The sequence below is a fragment of the Falco biarmicus genome, chromosome 6 (assembly GCF_023638135.1).
Source record: "Falco biarmicus isolate bFalBia1 chromosome 6, bFalBia1.pri, whole genome shotgun sequence".
Lineage (NCBI taxonomy): Eukaryota > Metazoa > Chordata > Aves > Falconiformes > Falconidae > Falco > Falco biarmicus.
Genome location: NC_079293.1, coordinates 50,091,182 through 50,103,237, shown reverse-complemented (window position 1 = coordinate 50,103,237; position 12,056 = coordinate 50,091,182). Strand labels below are relative to the sequence as shown.

General features: G+C 45.0%; 1 protein-coding gene across 3 annotated transcripts in view; it reads right to left on the bottom strand.

Annotated features, from left to right (window-relative positions):
• HIVEP2 (HIVEP zinc finger 2) overlaps nucleotides 1-11,856 on the bottom strand; it is a 145,819-nt gene extending 133,963 nt beyond the window's left edge. For all 3 annotated transcript variants that reach the window (XM_056344614.1, XM_056344612.1, XM_056344617.1), the window contains exon 1: nucleotides 11,083-11,856. The gene's annotated coding sequence lies outside the window, so the exon portion shown is untranslated. The remainder of the gene's footprint in view (nucleotides 1-11,082) is intronic.
• Between the last annotated feature and the right edge of the window lie 200 nt (nucleotides 11,857-12,056).

Genomic DNA, 12,056 nt, shown 5'->3' with positions numbered 1-12,056 from the left:
CAAAAAAACCCCAGTAACAACTTCTCATTCTGCACTTATTGAAGTCAGGATTTGATCCAAAATGACAGGGTTTTCATTTTACTCACAAGAGATGAGGCAGCTCACACAGTAACACAAGCTGTGCCAAGCACAGTTTGGTTTCACCTTCTCAGCTGTGAGGCATTGATTAGAAAACTGAGATGAGGGCAGGATGGTTTTGTACTTGACACCAGAGGAAGTGAAGGTCAAGCAACAAGATAACAAGTGCTGGCACAATGCAAGTGTTTTTTATGATATCTTTCATTTACACAATCTATTTACAGGTAGTCTGTTCATGGATTGACTTTCTGGTCACATTTCTACACCCATGAGACCTGGCATCACTGGTTCAGCTATGGTGCTGAAGTGGGTGTCCCACCAGAAGAGTGAGGGTTAATAAGCACCACCCACAAGCTGACTGTCACACACCATCAATGAGGGCCTCAGAAACAATCCTTTAACCTTCTGACTAGACAAAAAGTGATACCATTATGTCCTTCAGAAACAAGAGGATATAAAAGGAATTCAAAGGGCTTCAACTTAGAAGACAAACATCCTCAGGATCCAACAAGACATCATCTTGGCTGAATCAGTCACAGGCAATAAAATGGGCCATGCTCAGTTACTGACTCTGCTGGCATCATCGTATCAGCAACGTACCAGGAACAGTGGATAGCACTGGAGAAAGATCACCTGGGCAGATTCTGATACCCATTACACCAAAGTGAAACCACTGCAGTTCATCAGAGAAAACTAACATGATTTTTTACCTGTTTAACAAAATGTGGCTGTGTATATGCATCTATAGACAAACTTGTGAAATAAATGCTAATACACATAAATAATGCAAATAAGTTTATTTATTTAAAAATATATATATATGTAAACAATAGCAGAAGTTGAACCTACATTGAATCTAGGACAAATCTTTCTCTCTGTGACAAGCAAGCCAGACCGGCAACCACAAGTTCTCCTGAAGTTATTCCAGGTATACTGTACTGTGAAGGAGACAGAACATGACTGGAGGCAAAAGCTACGATCACATAAATGTACATAAGTGTGTAGGTATATACATAGACATGCATACTCAAATACTTCCTCATGCAATATAGCAAAACCCCTCCATTTTCTGGTGTAATCTGTTTATTTCTATGGGAAAACACTGAAGCAGGAGCCAAAAAAAGGGCATTTTTGGCGACACAAAAACACAGGTGTAATCCCATCATCTGGATGTGAGGCTGTCTGAATTATGTAACAAAACTGGGAAGCACAGCACTCTGTTTTCTAGTGCGTATCTCTGTAAATAACCACAAAATCTATTAATTACACTCTTGTCTTGCCAGACAAACTACTTGACTGAGAAAGAGTCAGTCAAAAATGGTTTCATTTGTTCCCTTGCTTGCTAGTTAAGTGGGTTGAACTCTTGACCAGGTTCAAATGATACTGGAACTAAATTAAATCACAACAAAGCAAATGTGCAGAGAAATACCTGCAAGCGTTGAGCAAGACAAGGCACTGTATTCTGCATGTCAGTTATCTGTAGAGATGTCAAACAGGTTGCTACCACTGTATCCCCAATGATGCCGTCCATAGGATCTTAATTATTCATCAAGACATGCTTGTACAACTTGTGATTGAACAGGGATTTTAAAGGCTGTAGTACTAAAATTCTTTGGATTGAGGACTAAATGTTAGAGGGAAACTTGATCTGATAAAAATAACTTATTGTAGGCAATTATAATCCACTGTCAGTCACATTCAAACCTCCTCTCCCCATCTTATTTATTTTCTGCTCTAAGCTTCGTTCTCAACCAGCATACATCCAAAAATGTGTATTTAGCATCTTTGTTTTCTTCTTTAATTGCTAAGGCTGTGAGAGAGAAAGAAAATTGAAAGGTTTCTCTCACAGTTACTCCATTTGTGTAAAACACTGAAGTGAAGCTTTGGAGAGGTGGGTGTAAAGGAACTCCATCATCGCATGTGTCTTTCTCTTTCCTGCCATGCAGAGGGTGATCTGGGGAGCAAGGGAAGGAAAGTCAGGGTATATCAACTGAAAGCTACTTTGCCATTACTACAGTAGAACAAGCAAAGATCCCAGACACACCACTTAGAAAGCATCACAAAGAACACAAACCAAAACTAAAGGAGAGGTTCTCCTTGTATGCCATCTTTTACAAGTGAATGGGTCTGGGCCAATCTGTCATCATGGAAGGTTCAGGTTTATCAGCTTTGAATGCTGAAATCTGTACAATCCAGAGGCAAAACAAGCATTTCCAAGGTGCTGCATAAACACACCTTATCCTTGCTCCAAAAGAGCAAGTTTTAGAGGATCTGATATGCTTCCATTTCCTTGCCTATTACCTTCTCACCTCTCTGCCAAGCCTGTTCTTAAGAGCAACATACAGAGTGATGAATTTCTGTCCACAAAGAAATCACTAACTAATTTAATGGAATCACTGAACAGCTGGATGTTACATTTCCAGCTATTAGTGACCTGAGCTAAAAACAAAGCAGAGAAAACAAAGGTACCCTCTGTCATCCTTTTGGCTCCTGACATGTCACAGACCAAAGTACTGTCAACTAATTAGGCCAAAGCAAGGTGTTATTGGAACCTGCCTACTACTGTATACCAGTCCCAACTTACAACCTTACTCCTTTACAAAAACATTGCTGACTCAAAGCTGCCCTACTAATTACTCCAAATTATGTAGTAGTTTTACTAATGCATGGCTGATTCTCAAGTTTTTCACCAATAATTAACATTACCCACTATGATAAATTAGGTCAGAGATGAGTACAATTTGTGTATTTTTTTTAATTAGTAATTAAGTAAATCAGAGAATAAAAAACTAAAAAAGATATGACATATATCAAACGTCACAGACAACTTACTGGCCCAACTTCATTGCCCTCTCCCTCTCAACATTTTGCCACCAAACCAACCAACTGCAGAGGTAGCAACACTGTATTTGCCATCACTCTAGCTCTAAAACAAACACCTTCATGTGAGTTTGTACTTCACTAACATAATTTCCTACTCAAGCATGTTATATAAATGACTCCTACCCTTCCACTTCTCATAAATTTCTTCAGAGGTATCAGTAACGTCTTGCTAAGCCTGTAACAAAATTCAACTGAACCTCACAAAATTAAATATATACAGCTGATCCATTATTTAAGCCTTAAGAAAACAAAGATTCCAGCCAAGCAGCACTGTGAAAACATCCACTAACTTTTAAAGAAATTTTGCTAGTATTGCAGGACCAAGCACAAAATAACGGAACAGGTTCAAAGTTCTGTTTGACACAGTTTTACTAAGAATGTTGGAAGAAATGATATTCACATAGCCTTGCAAAGATTTAAAAGCTCTACAAAGATTTTAAAGGCTCTTTACTCTAACAGCCTAGTACCATGACCTCTCCTGGTGATCAAAATAGACTATCAGATCACACAGCATCAAGATGTCCAACTTTATGGTCTCAAAAGCTCATAGTTAAATCCTACCTTTATCAAAGTGTAGAAACTTTTATTGACTGAAACACAACAGGAAGTTTGGTGGTAGGAGTCTATGAATATCCATCCAGCCAAAAATAAGTACCTTTTTCACTAAAGAATTATTTTATCTTAAGACAAATGCAGGGGAAAAAAACCCTTTCATAAGTAGCTTCAGAAACTGTGTTCATAAGCATAACTGATTTTAAATGGGAAACTCAAAATTAGTCCATCTCTATTGTTATGGAAGATCATGAACTGTACTCGATTCTCTGTTCTGTAACTTTAACAAAACAGTTTTAGAAACTAAACTCTCAGGATGAATCAGTGTTCACAGGTGTCACAGAGGACTCAGTTTAACACTGTCAGCACTCACAGAAGTCAGTTAACCAGGGGCCTGTATTATGCTCTAGAGCATCTTTTTTTCGTTGCTAATGCTTCTACAGAAAGGAAGAAAATCACTTTCAAACCCCCACACACATTGACAACAGTTAGAGCAAATAAAGATACTTTTTTCCAGCTGAGCCATCTAACTTAGCTATCTTTGAGAGACAAGGAACATGAAACTCCACATACTTTTAGGACTTTCGTGAACTGACTACACTTGAAATAAACTACACCGAGCTATGAAGACTGTTAATAGATGTCAGCTACTTAGTCTCTGTTGAATACTGCCTTTGGTCTAAACTATTTTTTGCTCTAAATAGTGGCACATCTTGTTGTCATGTAAGGGTAACCTCAGTTAATATTTCATGTTATTCCTTCTTGACACACTACAAGTGTTTTGTTTTAACGCAAACCACAAATACAAAATACATAATACAGAGACTGGGCCATTTAACTGATTTAAATGAAAAAACAATATGCAAGAAAATCCCACTGTAATACTAATTCTGATAAACCTGATCCTGTCCTGTTAAGATTTTTCTAAACATAAAGCTCCTTTCTGCCTAAGCACAAATATTACTTTATGGGAAAAGTGCTCATTGAATTATATTATTTCAACAAAATTAAGCATTCTGCTGTACTAAATTCTCTGCAATTGTATCATGTCCTACAACACGTAATTAGACATTTCTTTCAGCTTTTTAAATTGCTTAATAGAAAACATCCATTATTACTCCGTATTTATAAATCACCTGGTAAGGAGTGCACCCAAGCTCTGACAGTCCACCACCAAGCCCAGCAGAGGAAAATTCCAGGCACACCACAAGAGTTTGGGGACACAGGGAGGATTGTTAGCTAGTCATGCCAGCAACAACACCAACCTCTGCAGCCTAAAAAAGTCTAAACTTCACCATAAATTACAGAAAATAATCTGGGGGTTTTCTGCTTTTTTTCATGATCATTTTCTTATGAAGATATTTTTTTACTACATTACCTTTTAAAGGTCACCTGACACTGTAATTTCAATTCCTTTTAGCTCCTGTAGTTTTCACTTTGCTATTAAACTGAACTACACATGCAAATTATCTAACTGCTTTCCTTTGTATGGAATTTCTGATAAACCACTATCTAAATAAGAAACTTGCTGAAATAATCAACCTTGAGTTCTTCCTGTATGACACCACAGCAATTAAAGCATGTCTTTTAAAAAATACTCTACATCCTTTCCTCCCACCCTTTGACAGCTTACACAAATTACATCATTTTAGTCAGATTTGCAGCAGTTTATTACAACTTCAGTTGCAATGAAGTGAACTTACACTTTTAAGAACAGAGATATTCTTTACAACTTTTTGTGCAGGATGGAATTTCTTGTATACTAGAGTTGCGTTTTTCACACTCAATAGGCATATTAGGACAAAACTGTCAATCACAAGAAAAAAAAACAAAACAATAAAATAATTTTCTGTTAAACGCAAACTGAAGTGCAACAAAACAAACCCACATGTGCATGAAGTGGCCATAAACCCATTACCAACTAAATTATTACAATACTTATGGTTTCTATGTCATTTTTAGAAATAAATTTTCTGCTGAGACCAAGTTTACCCTGACAGAGGTAGAATGTGCATAGACAAACTCAGAAAAATGGATATAATCACTGTACAAACTAGTCATATCAGCGTAACCATGTACCAGGGTAATTTCTATCAGATAATTATATCCTTGTTGGTACACTGTATTACTTTAAGAATACTACCATTTAAGTGGTACCTTTATTGGTAGGTATACCTTGAGACACCCTCCCCATCCAAAGTGGAGAACAAACCCCACGTATAGGTTTTTGCTTACTCATACATACATCTATGAAAAAGTAAAAGGCAATGTGCAGTTTCAAGAAACAGTAAAAGAGGTATGCCCAGGGCAGAACAAGGAAATACAGAAAGACAAGCAATGTTGTAACCATGAACAGCTGCTGTCCACACTCTGCTGCTACTACCCTGCCATACAGAGAACGGAGAGTGACCATTTTGCAGATGAACAAAAAGCGCCTGAAAGACAAATGAAAATGAGCACCCAGAATCCACAAAATTTCCTCTGTGCAAGAAGAAACTCTTATATTTAGACCATATTCATTATGCTGAGAAATTAATCACAAGACAACAATATTAAAAAGAAAAACCAACAAAAACAAGAGACTTTTAATTTGACAGGCACTTGGACATCTTATGATTATTTCACATTGGGACATCGGGGATTTGGAAACACTATATCAGACTGTTTCCCCTACCCATACCCTCTCACACCTTTTTCAAGCTCATAGCTTTGTGAGAGATTTCTGGAGACAAATCTTACTGGGGGCAACCTACTACAAATGAGTGGTTAGGGTAAATTGTTTAATTTATTAACAAAGGCTCAGAATGCTAAAATAAGAGGTATAAAAAACAAAACTCAGATGTTTCCAGAGATTAACATATTCTTTAAATTCACTGATGATTTCTTAAGGTCCAAGTAAGGGCTCACTAGTTGGTTACCATGGAAAAACTTCTAATACTTCTATTTACAATGGATTTTTGCTCTCAGGCTGTCAGACTAGCACTTTTACAAGTCCTAATTTCATTTGAGAATGAAAAATATGGCCCCAATGAATTGCTTTTTAATATTTCCTGCTGAAATAAATAGTTGTTGCAAAGTCTTATAGAAAGTGTTGAAGCCCCCAAAACAGAAACAAAACTGTACAAAGCTGCTATTTCCTATGAAAATGGCACAGCCGGCTTGAAACTTTCATTCTTTTGTGATAATTCTGTGCTACTTTAATTAAATGTAGCATCCAAATCACTGACTGAAACATGAAAAATACTGTTCTCCATTTTCCATCTGGCTTACACTTCCCCTTGCTGTTCCTTCACTTCTTCAGGAACTGCTAGATAGTTCCTTCTACTGAAGGGGGGGAAAAAACAAACACACCAGTTAAATTACAGGAGAAAACAAAATAACTTCCAAGATAGTTATTTTAATCTGTAACATACTACTTCAGAGATGCTGCTTAAGAAATGTCAAGAAAAAATAACCTGCCTCCTTAAATAAAATAATTTTTAAAGCAGTTTCCTCATAACTTATCGGACTTTCTTCAAATAACAAAGGTATGCAGCCTCTGCACTCCACACTTCTGTGGAGCTCCCAAGAGTATTAGCAATTAACTCCTTCTGAAGACTTTAACACATCAGATCTAATAATAATTATGTATTCCTCCTGCCAGGAGGACCAACAGTTTAAACCCATGCACTGTCAGGTTCACCTCTTCTCAATGACTGAGGTAAGATGGATAAAACATTTTCCTCTCTTTACCCTGTGTGAAGGCCAGCACATGAAGAACCAACTTTTGCTGGGCCTGGTTTATGTTAAGACCTAAGACAGGCAGAGGAAGTTAGTACTCAGCTCTGGCAATTTACCTGGAATTCTTACGCTGAATCAAGTGAGAACTACATGCAGGTAGTACTTCCTGAGCTCTACTTACAGAGCTGGATGGAGAACTATCAATATGACCAACCACAGCTTATTGCAAAGCCCCATCATACTCAAATTTGAAAAACAGCTTGCCATATTTCGTAATACAAGTCATATAAGTGTGACTTGTATACTCCACAGTAATACTCTTAAAATAGTAAGCATTTTACTCTTGAATGGGCAAATATTGCAGTAGTTCGCTAAGCAAACCACTTCTGCCAGACACACAGCCCCTATATTCCCATTACTCCACCTGATACAGTTAAATTTCAAAAGTAGTAACAGTAACTGCCCCTGCCGATGACTCAAAAAGCATGAGAGGGATATGCAAAAATGGTACTCACTACTTTCACCTTTGTTTAGATCCAATCTACCTTAATTCTTTTAAAAACAAGCACCTAAATAAATGAATAAACAAATAAGTTTGGCAAAATGCTCAATAAAGGTCCTGCTTTTAAAACCTCCAGCTTAGTTACAAACATGTGGACCAGTGTTGTAAGTTTACTCATGTAACTGAGTCCAGACAATGGTATTACAAATAGTTAAAAGTCAAAAAAGAATAGCCTTGTAGGGTGCCACCACATAAACTAAACATGTTATACTGCCAAACATTCAAGGAGACACATGTACCATTATTCAGCAAGGACCGCATAAATGCATATGGCTCTCTGTTTTGTCTTCATAGTAACAAGAAGGTTTGTAAATAGATGTCACATATGAGGCAATCTAGTCACTTGAGAATCTAAAACTCTTGCCTTTGTAAAGAAGAGTTCTGCACTGTTGCCACGCAATTGGACTTAAATACACAATTAAAAGTCCTCCACATTTGTGCTTCGAGACAAGTGCTGCTCAATTTTATTCTTATCTAGCAGCGATGTTTTAACATGCAACCTCAGCCAGGATGTATATAACTGCTATGCCCAAAAAACACTGGAATGCCACCACAGTAAGAGGCTATAAAACATTAAAAATCCAGATTGTTCTATCAACAAAAGTAATGACACCCAGACTTTGTACCATATCACTGCTGTCTTTGGACAGCTGAAAACCACAGTAACTTTAAATGAATTTACAGACAACAGGAGGAACTTTTTCAAACTCACACAGCAAAAACCCACTCTGTCTAATCCACAACACAATTTTTTTGAGAAACGATGCAAAGCAAAAAAATAATGAAGAAAGTTTCACATAATCTATACCTGAAGTTTTTCAGAAGTACCTCCTGACTGCAATGATAAGTAAAGATTTAACATCTAACTGTAAATAAATACAACTCCCAGGTTACAGTGCATCAATCTAAATATGTCCACATGCTGCAAACCTAAGAGGCAGAGACTCTCCTATCTTTAAAAACAGATGCACTTTTTTAGCATGTCTGCATATCATTTTCACTATCAAAATACTGAGGATTCCACACCATGTCTTCATAACCAAGGATCAAATTCCTCCGGTGGCCAGTGGTAACTCACAACAACAGAATTTAAAAACTGGGCCCACTGAATTTTTACCTTGGTGGACCAGTAGTTCTTTTAATTTAGTAATTACTTGGTGTCCCCAGAATTCCCAACGATGACCAGAGCCCCCTTGTGCTAGGAGCTGCACAAATACGGAACAGAAGGTACGGTCTGCACGCACAGCCCCACGGAGCAGAACAACACAGACCTGTCGATTAATGGTTTGCTTTTGCCACCCTGACGACTTCATTTACTTCTTTCAGAATAATCCACAGTAGACGTTCATTAGGAAGGGGAAGGAAAAAACACACACACATTTGACTAAGTAGGCATAAAATGTATTCTGGATCATTTAATAACGTACAAAACTAGACAGGTTTTACATTAAAGTTGACTTCATTTTAAAATGAGATAGGGAAATTATTTAGCTAAATATTTATGCTGAAACTCATTAGTATTTCTATTAGTTTAATTTGAAAGGGTACTTAGGAATTATTGTCATTAAAGAAAACCTTTAATGTTTGAGTGGAAGTTTAATTTCTGCAATTACCATACGAAGGGGATTAAAAAAAAAAAAAAAACAACAACAAACCATCTCAAAATAACGTCTGACCACCAGTGCCAGCTAATAAGAAAAACAGAACTCTTTTTCTGGGAAATTGAGCTCGGAGGCCGTTTATCGTTGTCCCGGGGCCAGCCCCGGCCGCCTGCCCGCGGAGACAAGGCGTGCGCCGGCGGCCGGCCGCGACCCCGGGCCAAGGGGCCTCCCGTCGGCTTCCCCGCCCGCGGCTCCGCGGGGCACCACCTGCAGCAGGGACACCGCCTCCCTCCCCGCCGCTCCGGGCTCCCTCGCACGGAGGGGAAGGGAAGGCCGTGCCGCCCGCCCGCCCCTGGCAGGGAGGTCGGAGCGGGCTGCGAAGCATCACCCGGGCTAAACCGGGGCTTTCCCCGCCGCCGCCGCTTGCCCTCAGCGGCGGGGCAGCCCGCGGCGTCCCTGCCTGCCCCCCGCCGCCGCCGGCCCCCGCAGCGCGGTGCCGGTGTGAGATAGCCTATGCGGCAGGCGCGGACGTGCCGCTTACATAACCACCGCCGGCCGCACACGCACCCCGCGTTACATAAGGGACCGTGCCCCCGGCAGCCCCCGCGCCGCCGGCCCCCGCCCCCACGGCAGCCCCGCCGGCGGGCGGGGGAAAGGAGGGCCCCGGCGGCGGCCCCGGCCGAGCCCCTCGTTAACCCCCTTCCTGTGGCGTTTACACGTCATGGAACATTCCCGGAACGGGCCAACGTCCCACCCACTTCAGGGAACAGTCACCGCGGTGCAGCGCGCACACGCACTCACACACACACACACACGCAGCCCCGGCGCGGCGGCGGGTCTCCCCGCACACACGAACACCCCCTGTGCCCGGCGCCTCCCGCGGGGACGTGCTGGCAGCCGGAGCCACACACACGCCACCCCCCGCCGCTACCCCCCGGCGCCCTGCCCGCCGCCGCGCCGGGTGGCCCGCGGCGTCCCCCCCCGCAGGGCGCCCCCCTCCCCCCCGCAGGGCGCCGGAGGCAGCGGAGAAAACCCCGTCGGGGCGCTCCCCCCCCTCCCCCCGCGGGCGCCTCTCCCCGAGGGTGACCGTGCCCATTCCCCGCCACGGGAGGGGATTACGCAAGGCAGCCGGCTCCTCATCTGCATACACTTACAAGCTGGGTATTCCCCACATTTCCTAACGGTGTGTCACCGACAAAGGCCTGTCCCCGGCCCCGGTCCCCTCCCGCGCCGGCTCAGCGGCGCGCCGGGCCGGGGGAAAGGCCGCCGGCCGCGGTGCCCCGGGGCCGGCGCCCGTAACTGCCAGCGCCCGGAGCCGCCGCCACAGAGGTGACTTACCGGTCCGGCGGTTTTACAGCCCCGCCGGCTTCCCCCGCCGGCGCCCTCCCGCCGCCTGCCCGCCCTCCATTTACCCCTGCAGCCCCGCGGCCGGGGGGCGCCCGGCGGCGGCCGCGCCGCCAGCTGCTCGGGCGGCACCGGGAGCGCGGCCGTCAGACCCCCCAGCTCGGCAAGAGCCCGCTCTGCCGCGGCCCGAAACCCAGCCCCGCGGCGGCCCGCACCCGAGCCCCGCCGCCGGCAGCCGCCCCCCGCCGGCGGCTCGGCGCGGCTGTCAGCTGGTGCCGCTGACAGGGGACGAGCGGCGGGGCAGGGAGGAGGGGGCTGCCCGCAGCAGCCGCTGCCGCTCACCTGGAAAGTCACCGAGGAGGAAGGAGGGAAGCCCTCCCGGTGCCCTTGTTGTTGTTGCTGCTGCTGCTGCTGCTGATCCCGCCGGGCGCTCTTGTTGCTCCTTTGCTAAGGGCTTGCCTTGAGTGAGGTGCCTCGCGGTGCTTCTTTATATATAAAGCCAGACAGAGGTATTCCAGCGGCCAAGGGGCGCCCGCTTCACGCATTTATCTTAAGGCAGGTCATTTCTCTCCCTCTTTTTGGAAAGGCTCATCACCATCACCCTGACAGTGGCGGAGGGGCTGGTGTTGCACGGGGTAGAGGCGGAGGCCCGGGAGCCGCAGCCCGCCCCGGCCGCGGCGGGAGGGAGCTCCGCGCTGCAGGCGGCTCTGACGGGCTATTCCTGGCACCACTTCCCAGAACAGAAGTTACAGGGCGGCGAGCGCGGAGCGAGCGCGAGGAGCGCGCCGCCCGTGACGTCACCGGGTCCCCCCGCGCGCCGGCGGGGAGCGAGCGGGGCGCGACCGGCAGCGCCCGGCCGCGGGGTGATGGGCGCCGCCCGCCCCTGCCTGTGCGTGCGCGGCGAGCCGGCGGGGAGGCGGCGGGCGGCGGGGTGCGCCGTGCGGCCGCGGAGGGAGGGAGGAGGCCGGGCTTCGGAGGGCGAAGCCGCGGCCTCTCCCCGCCGGCGGAGATCGCCGCTCCCCCTCCCCCTCCCCGCCGAGGGAACTCCCAGGAGAGCCAGTCCCGACTTGCCGTGCGCAAAACCGCGCGTCCTCCCGGCCCGAGAATTTCCTCCGAGGACGCGGGATCCTCCTGCCTCTCCCCGCCCGCCGCTTCCTTTTTTTTTTTTTTTTTTTTTTTTTCCTCCCCTTCTCCGCCCCCTCGCTCCTGCCCGGTCAAGATCACGTTATCTGTCAGGGAGAACAATACACCGCCAGGGCTCCCCGTGGCGGCCGCCGGCCCCGGCTTCGCAACCTGCCTGCCAGCGGCGCCCGCCC